We start from the raw sequence: 22,040 nt of genomic DNA, 5'->3' as shown, positions 1-22,040 counted from the left end.
TAGGGGAGACCCTCTCTTAAGAATCAGAGGGAACAAGAAAGTTGGAAGAATCATGCTGATGGAACACATAGCTCCATCGAGTCAGCCTTATCCTCGGTTAAAGTATGAAGATAATTTCATGGAATATTAGAGGGTTGAATGCCCCCCATAAGCAGGATGTGTTGCATAATATTGTAAGAGATCATAAATCGGATGTAATCCTTATTTAGGAAACTAAGATGTGTAAGGATAAAGTGGAAAGGATTAGATTATTCAAAAGTAATGGGGTTATTGGAACAAGTTCAGAGGGTGCCTCTAGAGGTACAACTATCTTTTGGAACTAGAATACTATTATAGGTAAGGAAATTGCTTCAGGGTCAATAGGACCTCAGTATGGCTTGAGCATATTAAGGATTATGGGTTATCACTAATGTCTACGCGCCTAATACTAAATATGGAAGAACTAAATTTTGGAGGAGCCTGGCTGAAGAGAGACTAATTTTTGTGGATAAAAGCTGGATGATTATGGGAGATTTCAATACCCCTTTAAAAGAGGATGAAAAGATGGGAGGTCTTCCTTTGCAGTTGGAGGGAAGACAAGATCTTATGGATTTGATCAATGATCAAACTTTGATGGATGTGGATCTCCAAGGGATTAATTACACTTGGACCAATCGAAGAACTGGTTCTGATCTTATTCAATTAAGGTTGGATAGATCCCTGATTTCCCCTGATTAGCTTTCTAAGTATAATTGTTCTTTGGCATCAATCATTAAGATTGGTTTTGATCACTACCCCATGTTTTTCTCAGCCAATTTAACTTCTGCAAAGCGAAATTTTTCTTTTAGATTTGAAAAAGCTTGGTTATCCCACCTGTCTTTGGAAGTCTCTATTGCTAAATGGTGGAATTTGGAGATTGAGGGAACGACTTTATTCAGAGTTGCCAAAAATATTAGTATCATAAAAGCTAAAGTTAAAATTTGGAATAAAAAGACTTTTGGAGATATCTTTAAAAGTAAAGCTCAAATTAAGACTGATATTAAAGAAGTTCAAGATAAAATCCAAGAGGAAGGGCTTTCTGAGGATTTGAGAAATGTTGAAAATAGGTTGTTGTCTAAATACCATAAAATTATCTCTAATGAAGAAACTTTTTGGAGACAAAGATCAAGAGCTTTGTATTTGAAGGAAGGTGATAAAAACACCCAGGTTTTCCACATGACTGCTCTTAAGAATAGGGTGGCCACTAGGATTTCCAGATTATCCTACAATAGGGGGATTTTATCAGATGAAAATGAAATAAGAAAGGAAGCTATGGATTTTTTTAGCAATATGTTAGGAGGGGTGGACATGCTGGATATTAGAAAGCAAGACCTTCTTGCTCAAGCTATCCCTCACATTTTAAATGAGGATGACAACAAAAATATCTCTCGGATCCCTTCGAATTAGGGAATCAAAAAAGCTGTGTTTTCCTTTCATGGAGATAAGTCACTTGGCTCAGATGGATTCCCTATGTTCTTTTTCCAAAACTTTTGGCATATTTTGGAGATTGATATTTGTAATGGAGTTAAAGAATTCTTTGGTTCAAGGCGGCTTCTAAAAGAACTCAATGCTACCTTTATTATTCTTATTCCTAAGAGCTCTGAAGCTAACTCTCTCAATAAGTTCAAACCTATCAGTCTATGTAATTCTGTTTACATGATTATATCTAAGGTACTTACTTCTAGAATGTTGGATATTCTCCCCCGCATTATTTCGGCTGAGCAAACGATTTTGTCCCTGGTAGACAAATTCTGGATTCTATCATTTTTGTGCATGAAAATATTAATTCTCTAATTGCTGCTAAAAATCAGGGCTTTTTTCTTAAGCTAGACATGTCTAAGGCCTATGACAGAGTGAATTGACAATTCCTTTTTACAATTATGAAAGCTTTTGGGTTTGGGAAAAAGGTGATTCAACTTTGTTCTCAGTTGATTGGAACTTTTACCTCTGTAGTTATTATTAATGGATCCCTTTCCAGTTTCTTCAAAAGTTTCAGAGGCCTAAGATAGGGGGATCCCATCTCTCCTATCTTGTTTACTATTTTGGTTGAAAGCTTGGGTAGATTTATTATGAGAAATGTGGAAGAAGGGAAACTCAAAGGCCTTAAACCTTCATCTTCCAACATAACTTGCACTCATGAACAATTTGTTGATGATTCGATCACTATTGGAGAAGCTACCATTAGGGAAGAAAGAAACATGAAGAGTTTTATGGATTCCTCTGAAGCTGCTTCTGGTCAAAAAATAAATTGGGATAAGAGTTGTTTTTTCTTCATCAATACCCCTATAGATAGACAAAGAAGGATGGAAAGAATCCTTGGTTGCAAAATTGCTGACTTTCCTTCAACCTATCTGGGTCTCCCTTTATGCTTAAAGCCTCCAGAGAATTTCTAGATGAAGCTAGTTGATAGATTCAATTCCAAACTGGCTGGATGGAAAGGAGCCCTCCTTAGCCAAGCAGGTAAGGTGACGTTGCTTAAAGCTTCCCTTCAAAATTTGCCTGTCTATGCCCTCAGTTTGTTCAAAATCCCTAGAAAATTTGCGGAGGCAATTGAAAGAATTAAAAAAAAACTCTTATGGTCAGTAGTGGAAGATAAAAATAGAATTCCCCTTATTGCTTGGAATAATATTTGTACTCCTAAGGCTTTTGGGGGATTGGGGTTAAGGAACATTATAACTATGAATAATGCCTTGTTAGATTAAGAAATTTGGAGAATGAAAGGGGAGGAAAGAGAATGGAATTTAATTTGGAAAAATAAATACTTGTACATGCAACCTTCTGAAGAAGAATTTATGGAAAACTCCTTTTTTGTGGAAGGATCTACTATTTAGAAAGCAGTCAAATGACTAATGCTTGGGTAGTAGCTGGAAGAAAGTGGAAATTCAGGAATGGTAGAATTATTAGATTCTGGGAGGACAAATGGCTTATGGATAAACCGCTAGAGGAAATCCCCATCCTTAAGGAATGGAAAGATTGGTTCAAAAGTAGGTATGGAGTCTTTGTTAGAGACTACTAGAGAAATGGGAAAGGGATTGAGTTCAACCAACTTTGTTCAAGATTAAAATTTCTAGAGATTTTGCTTTCTTCTAAAATTTCTATGGACAATTCTGAGGATTGTTTGATCTGGAGGGAAAATTCGGATGGGAAATATTCTATGTCTTCAGCGGTGTATATCCACAACAAATTTTTGGAAGTGATCTCTTTGTGGCCTAAAGTGTGGATAAAGAAGTTGATGCCCAAAATTAATATCTTCTTTTGGATTTTTATCCAAAATAAGGTGCTAACTCTTGATAATCTCCATAAGAGAGGATTTGTTTTTCCTAATAGGTGTTCTCTTTGCTGCAAGGAGGAGGAGTTGGCTTGTCATATCCTCTACCAGTGTATTTTTAGTCAGAAAATCAGGAATATTATTTTGAGTAGGTGGAAGTTGAGCTGGGTTTTCCCGAACTCTCTGGAAGAGTTTTGGCAACAATGGTATTGCCCTAGTTCCAATTCTAAGAATGTTGAGCTTTGGAAAATAACTCTCCCTATTGTAATATGGAACATCTAGAAGGAGCACAACAACATGATTTTTAGGGATAAAAGCACGAACCTTGAAATGGTGGTGGATAAAATCTATAGAGGGATCTTTGAATGTTTAAATGGAACTGAAAATGGTTTAGCTGCTAAAGAAGACTTTAATGAAAGATGGAACTTGTCCAAAAAAAGAATTAGTAAGGATAAGGGTAGGGATGGTCTTGCCTAGTGCTTTCCTTCTTAGGGATGGATTAAGGCCAACTTTGATGGGGCTTCTAAGGGGAACCCGAGGAAAGTTGGTTATGGGGGCATTGTCAGGAATTTTGCTGGAAGTTGCCTTGTGGCTATTGTTGGCCCTTTGGGTAATCAAACCAGTCATTATGCTGAAGCCTCGACAACTTTGAATACTTTGATTATAGCTAAAATATTGATCATGATAATCTATGGTTGGAGGAAGACTCACTTAACATTATTAAATGCCTTAAGGGAGAAATTGAGCCTTCGTGGACTATAGAAAATATTATTTTTAAAGCTAGAGAAATTATTTCTAGCTTTAAATCTATTATTATTGAACATGCCTTCAGAGAAAAAAATACTGTAGCAGATGGTCTAATGAACCTTGGCTTAATTTATGAAGTACAAAGTATATGGAATGGGGAAGTTAATATTGATTTTAATATTAAACAACTCATCAAAAAGGACAAATTTATGGGGAAAGATGGATCACACGATTAATCATGAAAGTTTTAATGAGTAATCTTCAAATTTTTAGAAAGGTGATGATGACACGTCAGAAGGGCAGAGTTCTAATCAAGAATATTAATTTTCCGCACACTTTGTAGGTATGCATTTTCAAAATTTTGAGTGTCATTTGGAAGGAAGCTTTGAAGTTGCAGAAGAAGAGAAATTATAAAATGAAATCTAAAATGAGGGGGGGATCTAAGAAGAGAGGAACTTGATAATATTTCTAGATGGTAGGAGATACCTAAGGTTTGGACTAAGCTGGAGAAAGGATTCATGACAAATTTCATGGAAAAGTTGGTCAACTATGATAAAGGCAGAGTTAAACTACTAGTCACCAAAGTTATTGAAAACAGGATTAATGGCTCCTTCAAAATTCATGGTGTTAGGTTTAAGATGGATGCAAACCTCATTGCGACGGTCACAGGTATGCCCCATTCTGGTCTTAAATTCTTTAGAGACCTGAAAGTGTCTAAAAATGCAATTAAGCTTTTTCCGCATAAAAAGAAGGAGAGAGAGAAACTAGGAGAAGCCACGGGGGTTGGGGGGGGGTTATTATGATGCTTCCAATATTAAGAAAATCTGGGGTGGTGTGCTTAATGCAATCATGGAATATATTACTGTGGAGGGTCATTTTACTAGGGTTCACACATACCATTTTGTTCTTTTAAATCATTTTAGACATGAGAAGAGGATTTCTCTACCCTATTACCTCTTTAGGTTTCTATCATGATCTCTAAATAAGAATAGCAAGAACCCTTCTTCGCTTGTGCTTCATTGCGGCCTCATTTTGCTCATTTATGAGCATTGTAAGATTCTGGCTATCCAGGAAAATAAGAGATTGTTGGTGTTGCCAGGGAAAGGAAAGAGGAAGATGGTGAAGAATTTGAGGAAATAGAACTTTAGAGATCCCAAGAACACCTGGATGCAAATACCTATCACAAGAGAAGAATGGAGGCACATAAAGCAAAAAAGCATAAATGCTCTGAAGAAGAAAATTATCATTCAAAAAGGGAATCAATTTAATGAACACATACAATAAAATCCTTATAAAAGGATAATAGAAACCCTAAAGATATGCAACCCTAAAGAAACCCTAAAGGGATAATGTGTATTAAATAATTAGATTAATTATTAAATACCTACAATATTTATTAAATGCCAAAGTTTAGCTTAAGCATAGAGTTTAATAGACTAATAATTAAATAAATAATTATTAGCTAATACAAGATAACTCTAACACCCCCCCTAAAGATGAACTTAGGGAGTAGCTAAAAACTAAATGCATGAAGCAAAAAATGCAACTACATGATGAAGGAAAATTTGGGTCTCGACAACAAGGCTTGATGAGGTAGCCAATCACAACCAAATATCTATGAAACGAAGAAATAGAGAAAACCACGTGGGAAAAAACTCTACTCCAAAAAGAGATGGAAAAGCAAGAAGAACACCACTGAATCAGGAAATAGCTGCAAACACTGTCGAATACTAACTGCTGATCTGAAGAACCTCCACTAAAATAGAACATGACTAGGTAGAGAAGACTATAATCTGCATGAGTGCCCTCAAATGACACTACTCAAATCAGATGGCAAACAAGGCAAACAACTGAAATTGAAGATACAGATGGCATGAAAAACCAAATCCTAAAGAGCTAATCAATCGAACCACGGAAGCATTAGAACCAATAGGACAAACCTCCCCATAATGCTGAAGAGGGAGAGGGATAGGTACACTGAAAAGAATGGCCAACAAGAATGACACGATGAAGAACCAGGAACATCAAGTGTGCTGAGAAAGTACATAGTGTCGTGGAAGGAACACTCACTTGACACACATCATGAGGTGAATGTTGTGGAAGGAACACTCACTTGACAAAGGTGGATGGCAAACAAGACAAACATCAACCCCCTCATGACACTTTATAAGTAGTGCATGTACAATAAGGCACAAGATGTGCAAGATCCCAAGTAAACAATGCATGCTGGCACTTTATCTCAGTGCATTTGCATAAATGAAATGCTACAATGATAATAAGTCTGGAAACAGAAAGAAGAACCAAAACCAAGACATCCTACTCAGAGAAGAGATCCCAGGACCTGAGTAGAATCTAGAAAGGAAAAACCCATATGGTTGGAAAGTATATAGGACAAACTTTCCAACAATATAAAGTTTTTGAAAAACGGAGTTCAGATGGATTCTCAAGTGATGTCTCTTGGAGTGCAAAAAGAAACTTCTGGCTTTGACAGAAATAAACACTATCAAAAAAGAAAAATCAGAAGATCAAACCTCTAGATCTAGAGAGATCTCGGAAGGAGCTTTTCGATGATATAAGGTTTTTGAAAAAGCGCTTCCGTATGACCAAGTTATGGCCAAAATAAAAAACCCATCTTTTAGGGCATAAAAAAGGGTAAATTTTTATTTATTTATTTATTTATTTTTGACGAAATTTTTTTGACGCATTTGCAGGTACATCCGTATGGATTTTTGTGCCTTGTAAAGCATGCCAATGAAAAAATCATGGCCCTGATGCACTTGTCACTGAAATAGGTCGAATTATATATCAAAATGACTAGAAACGCCCGTTGGAAGCCAATATAGAGGTCTTTTTTGGCCCAAACTACTTTGATTTTGTTTTTTTAGTGATTTTTTTGACGAATTTCTCGAAATTCATGCCAAAAAAAAGGCAAAACCAAAGAAAAATTTTCAAAATCCAAATTTGTCAAAATTTGACAAATTTTATATGGAAATGGGGGTTTTTGGGCGTTCTGAGCTTAACGGTGAGGTTCGTTTGCATCCAAAATGATCAAAAACAAATAGCTACCCTAGATCCAATAAAAAAACTCTGAAAAAACTTGAAACCCTCCTCCAAAAAATCTTCCAAAAAATCAAGAACAAACAACAGCAGATGTAGGCTCTTATACCATGAAGAAGTTGAGGAAATACAACTTCAGAGATCCCAAGAACTGCATGCAAATACCTATCACAAGAGAAGAATGGAGGCACATAAAGAAAAAAAGCATAAATGCTCTGATACCATATTGGAGTTGAGAAATACAACACCATAGGAGCCTAAAGATTTTCTGCAAGCTGAATAACTTGTTACAAGGAGAAGCAAGGAAGCAATAATTTGAAGAACTCACAAAACACAGGAAAAATATGCTCAAAAGATGAGAGCTCCAATTCACCAAAAAAAATGTATTGTGAATCATAATACAATGAAAAAACAAAATTAACCTCTAATAGGTCAATAAACCCTAAAAAGGGAAAACCCTAGGCTTGCACATAATAATTAATAAAATAAATAATTAACATGCACCGAATGTTAGCTTAAGTGTAAAAAGATAATAGGGAACTTAAAGAATTAAACAAATATTGTTTAATTAATCAAGTAAAGACCCAATTACTCTAACAGATGGAGGAAGGTGGGCCTAGCAAGGATGAGTTGACTTTGAGAAAAAAGGGCAAAAAAGCCACTGTAGAGAAAATTCAAGAGGACAAGGGTAATCAAAAGGATACAGAGATTGATTCAAAGGACATTTAAAAAGATGGCAGCAAGATGGAGACAGATGAGTCTGAAGGAGATTAGAGATGGAAATAAGAGGAAGTGGGGGAAGAGGAAGGAGGAGCTAAGGATGTTTCTGATTAGAATAGTCCTACCCACAGTATGATTATAGGTAATGTTAACAGCCAGCTAATGGAGGAGTAGGACAATAAGAATAATGAGGAAAGGGAAATTGAAATTGAACAGGAGAAGGACAAGGAGAACTCAAGCAAGGATCAGGATGAAGCTGGAGAAGGGATGATTCTGGATAAACTCAAAAACCAGTCCAAGGCTCGAATGGGTTTTGATAGGTGGGTTTATGAAGGAATCAAGAATCAAGAAAAAATTGATAAGCAATAGGAAGAGAAAGGAAAGAAAGCTGAAATGAACTAGGAGCAGTGGAAAAAGGGTATGGAGGAAAAAGTGGATAAGCTAGAAGCTCAGATTAGTAAACTGGAGGAAGGAAAAATAGCTATGAAAAACATTTTGGTAATGATTCTGGATATCCTCACTTCTGTGACTAAGAACTTAGAGGAAATTACCAAGTTCCTTGATGGCTCCAGCACCTCCAAACATGTTGTGGACCTAGATATTGATGAGGATGCTACTGAGGTAGGGATAGTGGAAAGTGCTCCTAGTGGTACAACAAAAAGAACAAGGGCCAGCATGAAAAAGCTGTTGTGGCTTCTTCCAAGGATATCCCTAAGCTTAGGGATAATATTAAAGATTTGCAAGGGATTAGCAGAAATTTGACTAATGCCCTAACAAACATTAAGTAATTTGTCTTTTATCTTTTTTCTATTCTGGTTGGATGTTGCTGGTTTTATTGGGCTTTTATGCTGGTTTTTGCCCAGAACTGTGCTGGTTTTTTGGTAGTATGTCTTTTTATGTTCCTTAATGCTGTGATCTTTTAAAGATATTTTGTAAAGGGTTTCGGGATCCCTTCAAATTTTTTTTTTCCTGTAAACAAAAACATCTGGGCTGCAGAAATCGACTCACAGACCTGCTAGAACATACAAAATAGGTCACAACTGGGACCTTTAATCTTAAGATCTATCTTCTGCGCATAGTCTCGCTACTTCATTCTTTGATCCTCCCATTCTAATGCACCATTACAATTATATATATGATCTAAAGGATCTGGTCAGCTTAAAAAGGGAACAAAACCCGAAGAACAAGACCTAACATGTAAAATAAACAAGGTTGGCCTCTGCCAAGAGATTCCTTCAAAAAATCCAAAGGCTAAAGTGTAGATCATAGGAAAAGTTTGCCCACACACCAAGGAACATTGGAATCAATGCCCAAGACTCCAGAAGATTCAAAAGGGGTTCCGGTAGATCACCAAAATAGGTCCAGGAAACTGGTATCAAGAAACTGTCAACCGGTAACAAGAAACTGTCAAGGAAACCGATAGTGATATCTTGTTAGAAAATGATCCAAATGTGATGTGGTTTGAAAATAAGAAAGTTGATCAAGTCTTCAAGTAGAATTGAACTCCACAAGATCTGGTGAGCCAAAACCGGTATAGACAAAAAGAAATGCTGAAACTGCAAAGAGAAAGAAAAATAAAAAGAAAATGTTTTTGGTTGATGCAAGATTTCCATGAATCGGGGATGCTCCTACATCACCTGCATAACCTTTGTGTTATGCACATTCATTGTTGATAATCTGCAGAAGAAGCTTTTTTCCTTTTCATGCTTTTTAGGATCCTTGTTCTATTTTTAAGTTGATCGAGTCAACCGGTCAACTCAGTTAAAGGCTACTAGCTAGAGGGATCCAATTCATCCACGGGCTGGTTTCTGCATTTGTCCCCACCGACTGACGATCTTAGTCTTTTCCTCCTATTTCCCTGTAGGGTTTTTTAACCACTCCGGTTTGGTATTGCAAGTGAGTGAGGACATGTCTTGTTCCTCCCGCCACCCCCGCACATTCCATTTTCTCCTTCAGTTTCACTTTGAGGGCATATGGGCACTTGTTATTGTTTTCCCTGCACCCTTGCATGATCTTTTGTCTTCTCAGTTTGTTGTCATGGGCAAGCTGGAGGCTTGTTTCAAATCTCCATTGGGCAGTTGCATTTTAATCTCTCATTGGGCCTTTTAGATGCTTATGTGGTGAGATCTCTCCATCAACAACTAGCATTTGATTTTCTCTATGACCGTTAACATTTAAACTCTGTGGGGAGGTGGTTGTCGACCCGATGGTCGAGATTGGTTTTCTACTCAGTCGACACCCCAAATCAGATCTGTTTCACTTCAACCACTGAGGATTTTCACCATTACTCCAAAAGTGACCCTATAGGCTAATTTCATATGCACCTTTTGCCTCTTTAATGCATTTTGGAGACTTTCTTGCCTCTCCCATGCCACCATGATGCATTTGTCATAGAGATGTCCTCTCCTATGGACCTTTTTGCCTCTTTCAGGATGATGACCACTTGCAGAGGAAATTAAACATGGCATTGGATCGACTTGTCAACCTGATCTTCCTCCCTTTTGCAGATATTTTGTAACCTAACCCTAGGAGGGTTAGGGTTTCAGCTGCAATTTTCCTTTTGAGTTATGCCTCAACTATAAAGGTAATTTTTGTATCTTTCCAAAGGATATTCTTTCTTTTTCTCTTGGAGAATACATGTTTGTTCCTTTGCAATTATAAATTATGCTTTGCATGAACACATTAATAAGATTATCTTGTCTTGCCTTTATTCACTTTAAGCAGTTCATGTAAATGTGTTACCTTCTTGCTTGAATGCATTCTGATTTGTTTTCCCATAGTTGTAGGTGACTGTGTGTTGAACACAAAGTACCACTGAGAGGGGGGTGAATTAGTGGTTGCTAAACTTTTTGACCTTTCAAAGCAACTTTAGAATACTGGTTATTAACTTAAGCACTAAATAATCAAGCCGGTAAAGCAGAAAGGAAAAACAAGGAGATCAATCACACAAATGCAACTCATAACACTAGATGTACAAGGAAAATCCAATATGGGAAAAATCTTGGTGAGAAAAGCTGCTGGAGACTACTGCTCCAATCCAGCCTCACAAGTAAAACAATGTACTACAAAGATTTAGGGCACCAACGCAACGAGCACCAACCCTTGAACCAAACTCCAACTTGGCGATGTATATTGAAATATAATTTTGATACAGTTAAGGCTTCTTGTTGCAAATGAATTTTGCAACTCTTGATCAAATATCTTACTACCAGCTGACTATCTTTTCTTTTCCACTAAATCTCACACTGCCAGTTATGAGATTTCTCTATCTAGTTCTTGGCCTCTATTATCTCTCTCTCTCTCTCTCACAGTCTCACCTCACACAGTGTCACACTTGGATGCTACTTTAGTCTACCACACCTTACCGATTTGCTTAACTGTTGAACTATAGTTATACCAGTACCCAATCACTACCGGTTAAACCCTCTCACTGGTTTTGATTTCTCACTTTACAACTTTCTTAGAATAAATTGTAAGGCCAAAATTTTTCTCTGCACTTAATCTCTTTCTCTCTTTTTCTTCTTTGCAACATCATCTTGCTCTGTCTCAAGCTCAAATATTTATCACCATGGTTTCCCGCCAAGAATGCATTCAAACATTGAGCGGGTAGGGTTTCCTTTACTCGACACAATCTTCATGAGATTTGATCTAGTCTATCTTGGATTGATCACTTGTACTCCAGAGATTCATCTGTACACCTTTTCCATTATCTAATGCATACTTGCTAAAGATAGAAATCACATACAAGATTTCCTATCTTGAAATCTGTCAACTCATAAAGTACTCAACTATTTCCTTTTCGAGGTCTTCTTGCAATCCTTTTTCCCTTTGCATTGATCCAGGTGCCAACTGATCCCTAATCTTCCTCTGTTATTCTTTCTTCCTCAAGCCACATCAGTCAGTTACAATCCCGTTATTTAAGGTTGTTTCATTAATGTCAACTAGCTATTTCAACAACTAAGTCGATGGAGGCTTTACCGATCTCTGCATGTTTGCCACCTCAGCTCTACATGGCATCACAATGACCAATCACTTGGCTCACTGACACACAGTTGGTTCATACTTGATCATTAAGAAAAATCATATCGGTACATCACTTTACCAGTGAGGCCTTCTTCTTTTGCTAACCGATAGTGCACACAACACTGGTAACACATTTTCACCTCTGGTGATTTGTGATAACTCTTAACATTCTGCCTCTTCATCAGAAACAGGAAGCCAACCTCCAGACTGGTTTATTGCTCTACCGGTTGTTACTCAACATGTTAATGTGCACCCAGTCTTCATCCCAGTTTATGCCTTATCGATAAGACTTTATTCTGTATGCTCACTCTCATGTGAATTTCCATCATACTGGTCACTCCTTCTTTCTTGTAGATGACCTTGCCAAACTAGTTGACATCAATGACAACTTAATGCCAAAATGCCAACAATCTCCCCCTTTGGCATTTATGTCAACTTATCGCAAACACTTCATATCGGTACATTTCTCCCCCTTTGACACAATGACAAAGGGTACTGTACACTCCCCTTACTCCCTCTTTGATCGATACTGAGCTCCCCCTTTGACCACTATCAAGTCCCCTTGAGCCACATAAATCATATCTAGGTAGATGACACAACTCCCAACTTGTGTCAGAGGTACTCAAAAGTGCTTACCGGTAATGGTTTGGTGAAAATGTATGCTACTTGTTCTCTGGTAGGGACATAATCCATCCTCACCTCCTATCCTTCAACCTTCTCTCTAAGAAAATGATACTTGATAGCAATGTGCTTTGTTATGGAATGCATCACTGGATTATTTGCTATGTTGATTGCACTCGAATTGTCATACCAGATGAGAATAAGATGTCCACCTGTATGTCCTTGAGGGTCTGCTTCATCCAAAGCACCTGAGAGAAGCATGTAGCAACAAAAATGTATTCATCTTCAACAGTAGATAGAGAGACTGAGTCCTGCTTCTTGCTATGCCATGAGACCAATTGGTCACCTAGAAAGAATGCACCACCACTTGTGCTCTTCCGATCATTAATGCAACCTTCCCAATCAAAATCAGTGTATGCTTCCAAGATAAAATATCCTTGTTTAGGATACCATAATCCATAACTGAGTGTCCCTTGTAGGTACCTAAAGATTCTGCTTACAACATTCATATGTCACTGCTTAGGTGCAACTTGGAATCTGGCCACCATGCATACTACCTATACTATATCCGGTCTAGATGTAGTTATATAAAATAGGCTGCCTGTCATGGATATATATAGAGTCTAATCCACCACTGGTGATTCATCATTATTGCTCAATTTACTGATGGTCTTCATGGGGGTACTTACTGGTTTACAATCTTCCAGTTGATATTTCTTCAACATCTCCTTTGCATACTTGAATTGTGAGATAAATATTCCCTTATCTTGTTGTAATATCTGCAAACCAAGGAAGTATGTCAATTCACCAAGCATTGACATCTCAAATTCTGATTGCAAATGATCAACAAATTCTTTGCAGAGTGTTATCAGTGTTTTGAATATTGTTGGAAATCCTGTCTTTTTTCCTTAAAAGTCTTTCAAATTTTGGGTTGATCCTTATCTGCGAGTCCATGGTTCTTAAGGGTTTAGGGTTTTGCAATTTTTGAATCATTTAAAAATAATAAACCTTTGTGTCACATTATTTCCATGTCACTTCTATTTGCCCGTTGCTTTTTCCACTTAAGTGGAAGGGTCGTTGTGTCGTTGAAAGGGGGCATTTTGAGTTCTAGGCATGGGCGGGTTATAAATAAATTTGAAATATTTCACAGTTTCATAAAGTCCTAAGTTTTTTTCCCTTTGTATCTGTCAAGTTTTAAAGGCCGGGTAAGTTTCTCTTGATCTAAGGGCTATCATGATACCACAATGGGAAGTTGTGCATTGTTTATTCATCACGACCTAGCGACAAGCCACTAGTGGTGGGGCCCGATAGATAGTTAATACAGGCAGTTAGTGCAAATGGTTTGGTGGTGACATCTAAGTTATGAAGGACCTTAAGGATCAAATGGTTAGCTTATGATCCAATGGTTTTCACTATACCGCAATTGAGAGATGCTCAAATTTTATTCATTGTGGACTAGCGACTAAATGGTGGGCCTGGCTACTGTGGGCGGCCCAGGTGTGTTAATGGTTTGGTAAGTCCAAAGGAAATCAATGACCATCGCTAGACCGCGACTGAAAGATGCTTGATCTTTAATCTTTGCCGGTTAGCGAAAAGAGTAGATGAGTGACTGGGTGATGGGCCCACTTTTAAAAGCTAGTATGATTAAAGGGTGTGTTAGTTTTGCATGATCTGATGGCTGTTGCTAGACCGCTATTGAAATTTGCTTGAACTTTAATCTTTGTGGATCAACGACTGAAGGAAGAAGCACTCAGAAGAAGTCCTTCTGGTCCATTGGAGCCAAAATTTGAAATTTCAAAAGGATTAATTGCAGAAGTGTACAACTTTATTGATAGTAATTAATGCTCTATTTTTAATTAAAGTCCCTCCATACGACATTATTTTGAAGTGTAAATTTGCAAAGAAGCATTCAAGAAGATTTGTAGAGAAAATAGGTGCGCAAATCTATGATTTCTCCGACAATAAGTAAGTTTTTCTGTGACTGTGCTTTGTATTTCTTATTTGTGTGGCATTTTTTGGTGCTTGAAATTTCGAAGAGGTTATTTGAATAACAATTGAAGCAAGGATAGTTTTAAGATGGCACCATGAAGGGAATTCAAGGGTAAGATAGGTTACTAAGAGAGGTCTATTTGTGATGATTTTCTAGAACAACTGGTTCAATCTACAAATAGTGCAGCCAAGATAAAATAACTCATGCCCAAATCTCCATGCCTACAGATTGGTGATGGTTTATATGATAAGGGATGTTGGCTGAGAGATTCCTAGATAGGCATGACAGGTCTAGGTTTGATCAGGGTAGGATTTGGTCAGTGAAATTCACCTGCTCCTATAAATAGTATATGGGAATTAGATGTTGGAAAACTGGTGGTCCCTAGAGTCTTCATGGACATTGATTTGTTGACTCAAATTGCAAAAAGTTATGACCCTATCACTAGGACTGTGAGAAATGTAAATGGGGGGCCCTTAATTGAAATTAATGATGATGATGAATTCAGAAGGGTTTAAAGGCTGAGTGAGGCCTCAAACTACTTGGAACCAATTGATTTTGAGATGTTCAATAAGGTTTATGATGCCCAGAGGGATCATCTTAGGAGTGGGCCGTTAAAGGAATTTTTTGCAAAGATAGGAGGATTGACACTCATAGGCCCTAGCACAATGGAGCCCTTCCCTATGAATTTATTTACTTTAAGGGCTAAGGGTATATTTTGGTCTCTATGTCAAATTATTGGGGAAGATGTAGAGAATGCCATGCCTACCCATTATATGCTTATGATGACACAAATATTGAACCCATCCCTAGCAATAACCTATGATTTTGCACCTTATCTTACAAATGCCATTCATGAAGGTCTAATTGGGATAAAATAATGGTTAGGTGGTGTTAGCACATATTTTTACAAAACATTTTGTGCTATATGGAGGCCTTTTTTCTTATCATATGAGCATTTACTACTGGTTTGCATGTGCAAGAACCTCGTTAGCATGAGTAATGTTCTCTAAGGATCAATTGTTTCAGGAATGTCAAGGTATCACTTGGGCACACTAAAGGCATGCATTGAGTATAAACTGCACAAGGAATCCAGTATGAGAGCATTTATAAGTGGAGAAGTCATTATGGTATAATCTAAGATTGTTTTCCAGTATGTATCAGACCTTGTGGGATAGCTGGGATCACTATTATTCATGGTGGATGGCTCATTTGTTCAAAACTGCAAGATTTCAATTATTGGCATAAGTAGTCCCAATGAAAAAGTATTGGCAAGCAAAAGAAGGATTATCGTAATAACATTTACCGATAAATCAGAAGGCAGACTTATTGGAGCACTTAAATGATATTCAACACGATGCACACTCTTGGGAAAGTTATACCATTGGGATAGCTTGTTCCGATAAGGCAGAAGGAGGATGTTTTCTATCAGCATGCATCAACTTATCGGGGAAATGTAAAACTTGTTATATCGATAGCCAAGGAGGCTATCAGTGTGACTTGTAACAATGAAAAACTCTATCCTGATACTCGATGATGTAGACGTATAAAAATGACCATATTCCTAAATGAATATTTTATGTTTATTTCTCTATTTGATTAAATCTATTTAATTAAAGTATCCACATTCTTCTATTTTATTAAGTAAATTACTCAATTTATTTAAATAAAATTCACTATACCCATTTAATGAATAAATCATTTTATTCAATTAAATCCCCCCTATCCACTTTTAATTAAATTCAAATTTAATTAAATAGTTATCCTAAAATTGAATAAATCTAATTTATTTAATTTCTCCAAATTGCAACCAAATTGAATTAAATTACTTTATTTCAATTAAATCCTATTATCCCTCCATCCACTTGCAAAATCCTAAACCCCTTTCTAATCCCTTCTAGAATCTTCTAATCGCTTCTAATTAGCCTAACCCATCATTCTAAACTTTGTCACATCCCTAAACAAAGGGAAGTCACTTCTCAAACCTCAAAGTCTTTGATAACCATTAAAGACTTCAAGTCTTCAACCACTTAATTCCTTAAAGTCTTTGATAACCATTAAAGGCTTCAAGCCTTCAACCACTTAATCCCCCAAAGTCTTCAATAACCATTAATGGTTAACTCAAACCCTTACATGGTTAAAGAATTGGTTTTAACTCAACCTTCACTCAACCCAAGGGTCTCATCAGGCCTTTAATGCTTTCACCATGATTATCTCTTAATCATTTGCACAAAGGTTTATCCTTGGATTATGTCTTAATCCATTGGGTAAACCTGACTTAAGCTTGACCCTTACCCTCTAGATAACCATGAGGTCTCCTTAGGCATTTAATGCCTCCAACCCCTTCTCTCAACCCAACCCTATGTTGACACTTGTCACCATTTCATTGGTGCAAATTGCAAACATGGATCCCCAACTTTCAAACTCAACCCTTGATCAACTCTTTCAATCCTGACCATCCATTGCCCTATTCCTGCTATAAATAGAGCTCTCATTCCTCCATTTTAGATCATCCCTCAAATTTGTAGTATCACACTTATGCTCAAATACATTCAAGCTTTCATATCATTCATATGCTCATCATTTTAGCCTCTTTTAAATCAAAAACTAGTCCAAATATGCATGTTTAGAATAATTTCTTTATCATTTAGCTCAATCATAGACTAAATATATCATGTTAGGATAGTACTCATACTTACCTTGTCATCTTATCATCTAGTTTATTGCATTCTAGAATCATGCATAGCTTAGGATACATCTCATTCTAAAATCTATGAAAGAATCCCTCATTCTTGCATTTGCCATCCCTAAACTATTTTGCTCAGTGATCTGAGAGCAAAAACATTGGTTTGAGGGACATTGTAAGATAGAGAACCATGGGACCAACCTTGGGAAGCTGAGTGATACTTTATTACTCAATAGCTTGCACCAAGAAGTCCTGTGTGTGTGTGTGGACTAGTATTTAGCAATATTTTCACATATTGAGTTTTATCAGCCCACTTTTCCCGCATACATTTCTGGCGCCCACCGTGGGGCTCGACCCCAAATATCAAATCGGTTTTTGAAACTAACTACTTTTGCAAGCACGCGGGAAAAATGAATTAGTGCGTTCAAATCACTGTTTAGCGCATCCAGTAAACAGCATAGCGCATCCAGTCCACTGTTCAGTGTGTAGGGTCTCTACTTCAGCACATACAGTCCTTTCTTTAGCGCATAACCCCACTAAAATTTTTCTGTAGGTCTCAGCGTGGACGAAAAACAGAGTAGCGCATGTGCAAAATAGATTGGCCCTTCAGGTCTGTCAGATAGCACATCCAGTTTACCATCTAGCGCTTTAAGTCCAGAATCCAACACTTAAAAACCATCTTTTAGCGCATCAAATCATCACTTTTCCTGTAGGTCTCAGCGTGGGAGAAAACAGAGCAGCGCTTCCGACGTAGAGTAGCGCATCCGGAACACAGTGCAGCGCATTAAGATATTGTTTTAGCGCATAACGATATTGTTTTAGCGCGCACAGTCCTTTCTGTAGCACATCATAGACAGTGAGCAAGAAAATTGCATTTGTAACTGAAATAAAATCTAGACTTGTAGAAGTCCACCAAAATCTAGATTTTCTAACTAATCAATTGACTTTTGGCAGGACTCTAACAATTTTCTTGTAGGTGGAGCGGTCCATTTTCTTTTAAGTGATTTCTTTTGTTGACCACCAAGATCGAATTTACTTTGTTGATCAAAATTCTTTTTCATAGTGTAAAGCGGAAAATCGCGATCGAACCCTAGTTGCTCTCCCCTCTTCCAACTCCAAGGAGAGAGAAGGGAGATTCACTAGGGTTGATGGTTTTCACTTAGGGGAGAGACTTTACATTCAAAAGAGGGGTTGAAACCCACAAGATCCAATCCCACGCAATGCAAGATTAGATGCTAAATGAGTTTCAAGGGTTAAGAAAGCAAGGCTACCCTCTTTTGTAAAGAATGTGCATAGAAGAATTAAGCTAGAAATGCATAGAAAGTGAGAAAGATTTGCTTATAAACTAAGATAGGGATACAGTATGAAGCTGCGAAACTGGAATTAGCAGTAAAATGTTGATACGGCGCTGTCCTGCAAATTTGAGCAAAATTTGTCAGGACGATGGCGCCCGGTGCCACGGTCCTCCGAAAAATCCGCGAAACGAAGGGGGATCTGTTCGTCTCTGCACAGGGATTCCAGATCTTCAATTTCAGCCGCGTACCTGCAACCTACACATAGAAAAGCGAAGACGATTGGGGGGTTAGGGATTAGGGGTTTGCCTTTAGGTCAAACCCCGGTTTTGGAATTAACCAAGAAATGAGCAAGTGCTGTAAATGTAAATGACTGTAAAACAAGTACTAATACCTTGTTCTAAGGATGTTTGTATCCTTATGTGCGAAGGTATAGATGTTGTATGTTGTTGTAGTATATTGTAAGTGATCTCCTCTTCAATGGTTGAATCCTTGTCTTGAATGCAACACTTAGCCTTGAATGGAGACTTGAAATGATCAATTGCTTGAAGGAATGCTTGAATGCTTGAATGCTTGAGTATAGTTTCCACGCTTTGTACACATGTGACCTTCTTACCCAAATGGGAGAGGACAATGTAGTTTATATACTTGTCATTTAGGGCTAATAGAGTGATTTTCCCGACCTTAGGCCGACCAGGGAATGTAATTTCCAATTTGCAAACAAAAAGACCCGAAGTCCAAAAGAGACCGGGCCCAAAATAGGACCCAGGGACCAGGGCGCTGGGCGCCCTGGTCTTGAAGGACCAGGCCGCTGGGCGCTCTGGTCCCACCTCCCGGGACAACAGGGTGCAAAGGAGGTTCAGGCCAGGGTGCAAGAAAATGTAGTTTTCAGTGTCATAATCAGGTTTCGGGGTCTCCATTCAGGTTGCGTGTTGCGTCGCCATCGTGAAGACCGAAATGCAGTCGAAATTGCAAGTGTCGCAATTTTAAGACGCTACATTTAGCCCCCACTTTAGCGGGAGTATGTATGCTCATACTTTCGGTAAAGTACAAGGAACAATCATTGAAAGACTTTCACCACGTCAAGGAGTCAAGACACACCAAGCCCCCAGTGGACTAAGGATCTTATGACTTCGATTGACAAAGTAAAAGGGAAGATCACGAGGGAGAACCATGACTGTCAGTAGTAAGGTTCCCTCACTATGAGTCATGCAAGAAAGATATCAAAAATTTTCAAGGCAAAGATAAATTTGTCAAGAAATTTTCAAGTATCTTGAAAAGATATGAACGGGATGTATGCCCCCCTACGTTAAAGCGATCGCACACGCCTCACCGGGGGTGATTGCTTTAAGGTAGTGATACATATAAGGAATGAGAAAGGAAAGGAGCACGTTATCACAAGGATTTAGCCCCCAAGTGTGAGATAAGCCCAAGGATAATAGACACAAAACACAAAGCACAAGGTGACTTCGCTTTCCTTGGGGTCAGTATGCTGTATGATAAGTCATGTATATCATATGTATGTATGCATAATTGTTCTTCATTCCCCAATCAAGGAAGGTCACCTAGAAGAAGGGAACACATGTGTCTTTTGAGTCAACATGAGAGAGACCAAAAGAGATCTCAATGCTTTGCATCGTCCTCAAGTAGACAACACTAAGGACAACAAATAGAAGAATGAGAATAACATATAGAAGAAGTAACAAAAGAGAGGAGGAGAGAATCTGCTATGCTAATGTAATTAGTCTAGCACGTCATCTACCCCCCGATCTTGCTGATCAATGTTTCGGGAAGGCAAGGAACACGCTAGAGGAGGAACATTCAACACAACAGATGGAGCTATCACAAGATCCAAACAAGGGCTATGTTCATGTTCCAAGCCACATTGTTCTTGTCTAGGAGCTAGGATAAGTGCTTTAGAAAATTCATTGGATAAATGGTTATCAATATCAACAAGTTCATATTCACTATCAGAAGCAAGAGAAGTAACATTTTCATCATGCATAACATTTTCATCTATATCGTCATCAAGATTTATAAAAATAGGATCTTTAACTCGCACAGGATCAAAACCATCATGCATCTTATGTTTAGGAAATTTTGGAGAAAATGGAATAATGCTTGTTGAAGGTGTTTTTGGAGATTGCAAAGTTTGAGAAGCAACTGCTTGAGCTCTAAGACGACGCTTTCGTCGTCGTTCATGTGCAGAATGATTTCGTCTAGTCTTAGTAGGAAGTGAAGAAGATTGAGGAGGAGGAATGTTCTCATCTTTATCACTTGGGTGTTTAGGTTGTGGTCTCTTAGGCTGAACAACAGGAGAAGAGGAAGGTCTCTTCTCTCTATAAAAAGAAGGAGGAGGAACTGTTCCATATAAAGGAGGAATTTTTGGTTTAGGAAGAAGACCAAGTCCATCATGACGAGGAGGGATAGGTCTACTTTTAGGAAGTTTATTAGATATAGACATAGTCACATCCATAGGGATGGGTTGGGAATCTTCTTGAGGAAAGACATTAGTTTTATCTTTCAAAGGAAGAACTTCCTTCTCAAGAATGATAGGAATGTCAAGTTTGGGTGTTCTAGGTTCACTTAAAGATAGGATCATATCTGTTTTCCATTTTTGATAAGATTTGAAAAGATGATCACTTCGCGGAGGAAGAGATTGGAATTGTTTAGGCCAAAAGTAATCAATAGGAACGCTAGAATTTCTTTCAGCTGGTTTAAAGAGACTATGATTGACAGTAACAACTTCACCATTATGGGGAAATTTCAAACACTTATGAATAGGAGAAGCAATAGCTTTCATGGAAGATAGCCAAGGATAGCCAAGCTTCACACGAAATTGTTCGGAAGATGGAATAATAGCAAAGTTCACATCAAGGGATTTGTTATGGACCTCAATAGGCAATGTAATAGAACCAATTGCAGGAGAAGAAAATGCATCAAATAGTTTCACAATCACATCTGTTTTGTCATAGATCACTTGATTCAATTGCAAAGTAAAAAGAAATTCTTCAGTAATGATATTAACCATGCACAAAGGATCAATAAGCGCTCCACGGCAAGGTGTATTCTTGACTTTTGCAACTATGTATAAAGGACCATCAGGTGCCCTGATGGTTTCACTGGAATCAAATGTGATGGAAGGTTCTTTAGGGATTTCTTGCTGCTCTACAAAGTTAATCACATTCGGAGTCATAGACACAAGACCATTAGATGAGAGAGAGGAATCATTAGCCTCAATCGCATTAGAGGTATGAGAAGGTAATGGATCAGTGAAAATCTACAGATTTTGGTTAGGAGGAGCTACAGATGTGTTGCCTTTATCATTCACTCCAGAAACAGAAATAGTATTATTATCAATCAAATCTTGAATTTTACCCTTTAAAGAAAAACATTTTTCAGTATCATGCCCAGGCTGACGATGAAATTGACAAAAGGCTTTGTTATCAAAATAAGGTGAAGTAATCTTTGCAGGATCAATTTGCCTTATAGGAGGAAGAGTAAGCACATTTTATTCCAATAACTTATTCATAATACTATGCAATGATTCATTCAAAGGAGTATACTTTCTTTCTTTCTTGAAAAATTTAGAAATAGGAGGCACACCTGATGCTGCATTCA

Source organism: Cryptomeria japonica, chromosome 2 (assembly GCF_030272615.1).
Source record: "Cryptomeria japonica chromosome 2, Sugi_1.0, whole genome shotgun sequence".
Taxonomy (NCBI): domain Eukaryota; kingdom Viridiplantae; phylum Streptophyta; class Pinopsida; order Cupressales; family Cupressaceae; genus Cryptomeria; species Cryptomeria japonica.
Note: the sequence above shows the minus strand (reverse complement) of the source record.